The 5406-nt window shown below is 31.1% G+C and overlaps 1 pseudogene; it reads left to right on the top strand.

Moving 5' to 3' along the window:
• Positions 1-711: 711 nt before the first annotated feature.
• LOC124892471 lies at positions 712-1798 on the top strand (annotated as a pseudogene).
• Positions 1799-5406: the final 3608 nt, after the last annotated feature.

The following is a 5406-nucleotide window of genomic DNA, read 5'->3' as shown; positions in this document are numbered from 1 at the left end:
TGAACTTGTGTTTTGTAATTAGTAAAGTGTAATCACTTGAAAATGTGAATTCATGACTTGAAAATGGTTAAGTGTTGTCACCTGAAATGTGAATTTATGACTTGAAAATGGGCGTTGTCAATTGAAATGTGAATTAGAGACATGAAAATGATCAAGTGTAGTCACTTGAAATATGAATTTGTGACTTGAAAATATTCAAGTGTAGTGTTTTGAAATGTGTACTAGTGACTTCAAAATGATCTAAAGTGTAATCACTTGAGAAGTGGATTAGTGGCTTGAAAATGGTTGTGTAGTTACTTGAAAGGTGAACTTGTGTTTTGAAATTAGTAAATTGTAATCACTTGAAAATGTGAATTCATGACTTGGAAATGGTTAAGTGTTGTCACTTGAAATGTGAATTCATGACTTGAAAACGGTTACGTGTAGTCACTTGAAATGTGAATCAGAGAGTTGAAAATGGTTAAGTGTAGTGATTTCTCCCTATTTGCGCTGTTAGGGTTTTGAAGAACTGAACAGCTCGTATTTACAATCGAAAATTTAGGGGAACTTTCAGAGATAGGGTTTTTATTGGATTGTTGGAGCTGTGGTTATCGTTGTTGTTAAAGAAGGGGAAGATTGAGAGTTCTTTGAATTTGATAAGATTTTGGCGAGTCAAGAAATTTTATTTTTGATTTGCTATCGTATTTTTGATACGTGTTGGTTGAAAGGATAATGTGTATATTGTGTTCGATCCAGAAGTGGTCGCGGGGAGTTGCAACTATGTTACGTTAGTGATTCCCTTGGTTGGATTATGGGCTTTATCACACTTATTTCCACCGGCATCTTGGTTTGAAATCACATCACCTACGCTCTCATGTGTGTTTGTGCTTGTGATTACTCTTGGGTGGTATGAGGTCTTTATGCTTAAGTTGTCAGCTTGGCGGACGAGAAGAAATGCCAGGCTTAGGGAAAGAAAGAGGTCTAAGGCTATTGAAATGCAGAAATTAAGGATAACAGCAACAAAGAGGTGTAGAAATTGTTTGACTCCATATAGAGATCAGAATCCTGGTGGTGGCAAGTTCATGTGTTCATATTATGGACATATTTCTAAGAGACCCATTTTAGACTTGTCTGTGCCACCAGGGTTGGGTCTTTCAAATTCAGGCATTTTGAGAGATTTGGTTGGGAAAGGAGGAAAGATATTAAATGGAAAGGTTTGGTCAGATAATAGGTGGATGTGCAGGTAGGATTGGTTAGAGAATGGGAATTGGGTTGGGGGGGTCTTTTGTTAGCAAGTCAGATTCTTGGAGCAAGACTGGTGGTGGATTCTTGGGGTGGAGCATTGTTTAGCAGAGAAGTCATATTCTCGTGTTTTTGCTTTTGCCTAGAAGGCACCGACTGTTTTTTTCTTAAGTATCATATGGCTATGTAGAAAGATTTTTAGGATAACTTCCTCTAGAAGCGATGCTTCAATTGATGCAGAACGGAGAGCAATGATAGATAAAAGATGTGAGAATAGAGAAAATTGTCAAGAGAGTAGAGGGGAGAAAGCTAAGAGAAAAGCTGAGGAAAAGAGGCTGGCTAGGTTGGAGAAAAAGCTAGCAGAGGAGAAGGAGCGAAAGCAAAGAGGGGAGGTTGCTAGACTGGTGGAAGAACGCATGAAATCGCGCAATGAAAAGATGGAGGCAAAGTATGGGATAGTAAAAGAGAAGTAGAAAAGAAGCAGCAGGAGAAGAAGAAAGAAAGAGACAGAGGATCAAGCAAAAGTAACTCAGATGTGGCAGAGGTGGATAAAAGACAAGGCAAGGAGAGTGCATGAAATAGGCAGGGTGATGGTGATAGAAGGGCTTGAAAGTATTAAGACACATAATGCAGAAGTTATACATGGTTATAAGGGCGGTTCTTCTAGCAGTCATAACCATGGAAACGTCGGTACTCGGTACTTGGATTGTATGCAGGGTACTTTCTTATCATCTTCTAAAGCATTTACTGGAGGTGGTTTTTTTGGGAAGAATAATGCTACTAATATTCCAAGAGAGCAGAAATCTAATACGACGATAGATCCTATTTATAATTCCTCTAGGAGGGAACTATCTCAGTCAGATCACATACCTGGAAAGCTGAATCCAAGTAGAGATAACAAGAGTATGAATTGATCCGTAAGTCTGCTGTCATCTTCTATTTCTAAGTGCTCCACTTCATCATGCCTCTTGTTTGGTACTTCTGGAGTATTGAATCCTAAGTAACTCTGAATTTAACTTAATCTTGCAGCCGATAACTTTATTTACCATTTATGTTTTCAATTTTTGGCATGTTAGTCTTGTTGATTTAACCTAAACTTACAGATAGATTCATATCATATCGTCAGAATTGTAGGTCTTTTAGAAGTGTCTGCACATATCCCTTGTTTGTTATGTGCTTTTATGTTTTTTGTTATATTTGTTATCTGTCCTGAGCCGTGGAACTATCGAAAACAACCTCTCAACTTCATCTGAGGTAGTGATATGCACTGCGTACACTCTACCCTCCCCAGACCTCACTTTGTGGGAATACACTGGGTATGTTGTTATTGTAGTGTTTTGAAATGTGGACTGGTGACTTTAAAATGATCAAGTGTAGTCAGTTAAGAAATGGATTAGTGACTTGAAAATGGTTTAGTATAGTTACTTGAAGGTAAACTTGTGTTTTGAAATTAGTAAAGTGTAATCACTTGAAAATGTGAATTCATGACTTAAAAATGGTTAAGTGTTGTCAATTGAAATGTGAATTTATGATTTGAAAATGGTTTAGTGTTGTCACTTGAAATGTAAATTAGAGACATAATGTGAATTAGAGATATGAAAATGGTTAAGTGTAGTCACTTGAAATATGAATTTGTGACTTGAAAATGATCAAGTGTAGTGTTTTGAAATGTGTACTGGTGACTTCAAAATGATCTAAGTGTAATCACTTGGGAAGTGGATAAGTGTCTTGAAAATGGTTAAGTGTAGAACTTGTGTTTTGAAATAAATAATTATAGCAACCACAATTAAATAAATAATTGTTAATTATTATTGGTAATTTAATTTCTGATTTAGTTTAAATAATTATAGCAACCACTTTTAATTATTGATAATTAAATAGCTTTAATTAATAGTTTTATTAATAGTTTTAATAATTTAATTATTATTGATAATTTAATTCCTGGTTTAGTGTAGTTACTTGGAAGTTTGCCCTTATTCCTCTTTATTATATACAATTAAACAATTAATAATAAATAAAAGCGACCACATGTGGTCGCTTTTTGACCATTTAATTATTTAAATATTTTTAAATCCATAAGCGACCACTTGTGGTCGCATTTTAAAAATTTAATCTAATATCACTTCAAAATGACATTTCTCAATTATTGCATGTCTGAGTATTTGAAGAATTTTTAGTCATTTTAAGCCAAAACCATGAGATTAATAAAAAAAATTACCACCATTGAAAAAAGGCAAAGTGAGAAATATTTATTGAGTATATAAGTTAGTGTTGTTCTTTAATATAACAAAAGGACAAAATAAAAAAGTAATATTATTAATATTAACTAGTTTAGGTGTACGCGTCTTGCGCGTGTACCTCACTTTAATGAGTTCAAACATTATATTAAATAGGATATTTGTTTAAATAATAAAGATGAATATAATAATTAAATTTAATATCTTTTAAGTAGGTAAAGATGGAGAATTTATTTATTAAACCTAATCTTTACTAAAAATATTTTTAAAAGTCGATCGACATTCATCTATCATCTGTAAATTGCAACAAAATAATACAATGATAGAGATATCAAAATAATACATTAAATGTAATCTTTACACACAAAATTTTTCTTTCTCAAAGTCGTCTGACACTCATCTACCACCTGTAAACAATAACAAAATAATACAATAATAGAGATATCAAAATAATACAACTAAACCTAACCTTTACATAAAAAAAATTCTAAAAGCCGACCAACATTTATCTATTACCTGTAAACTGTAACAAAATAGTACAATAAAAGTGATATCAAATAATACAATTAAACTTAAATTTTACACATACGCAATTTTTCAAAACTACGACAAAATAACAAACTAATAGAGATATTATGATAATACAATTAAACCTAACCTTTACACAAGAAATTCTTCAAAGTCAACTGGCATTCATCTACGACCTGTAAACTATAAGAAAATACATAATAGTGATCACAAAGCTTCGATTTTGATCCAACTAATTATTGTCTGAACGAAGATTTTGACCCTAAAGAATGATTTTGAATAAAAACAAAGAAGATATATATATATATATATATATATATATATACACACACACACACACACACATGTTGAATTCTATTATGCTGACAAAAACAGTGAAGTTGGGGGTTAGAAAATCAAGTATCCACCAATCTAGACATGCAATCGAATCAAGTTAGATGAGCATCAATCATATTCTCCCAACATACAAACCGGTTTGTTCTCTAGTTTTACGCACATCTCAATATTTATAGAAGTATTTCCTTAATAGAGTTCTATTTTAGGAGTATTTTTCTAATTGAATAGTGAATAGTAGAAAGAAAAATATTAATTAATTCTTCCACCATATATTTTAGGAGTCCCATATATTTTGGAAAGTCTAGAAAGGAAAAAATTAATTCTCCTACCATATATTTTAGGAGTCCCATATATTTAAGGAAGTCTAGTTAATATAATTAAAAATAATTAAATAATAAATTAAAAAATAGTGAAAAGACAGTTTTGTCTAAAGAAGAGTCTTTTAATGAAGGGCAAAGTCTTCACACTTTTAATATATTATAGATTATAGATATAGATAGAATCTATAATTTTGATAACCTTATAGACATATTTTAATGCAAGCAATACAAAAATAATTAATAAAAATAAAGGTATAATTCATGAAATTTTCTTAAAAGATTATTTATTTATATAATATATAAATTCTAAATTATAATTGAAGAAAATATTTCATTAATGACGATCACAATTTATTTATTTATGTAGATATTTTTTTTTTTAATTTTTGATTTCAGAATATTCGTATCTGTTGTTTTTGTTATAGGTGAATGTATAGAAGATAAGTGAAACTTAAATATGCACATAATACACATATATATACGTACATACATGCATCCATACAAGCTTATAAAATGATTTTTGTGCTTGCAATGTCAATAAATTTAAATGAAAATCGATGAATATATAGATTAAAAAAAATTATATATGATATTAAAAAAATGTTATATAGATGGAGAATTAAAAATGACAAAAGTAGATTAGGCATTGCATTCTACTTAATAATAAGTAGTGATAAGAAGGCATGAGGCCGACATGTCTGCTTGTGCTGCTTCGACTGTAATTTTACTATATCACCTCTAATTAATTATTATAAGTTATTTAT

This window comes from Capsicum annuum, unplaced genomic scaffold, assembly GCF_002878395.1.
Source record: "Capsicum annuum cultivar UCD-10X-F1 unplaced genomic scaffold, UCD10Xv1.1 ctg47560, whole genome shotgun sequence".
NCBI lineage: Eukaryota > Viridiplantae > Streptophyta > Magnoliopsida > Solanales > Solanaceae > Capsicum > Capsicum annuum.
The sequence above is the reverse complement of the archived record's forward strand: the minus strand, read 5'-3'. Positions and strand labels throughout refer to the sequence as shown.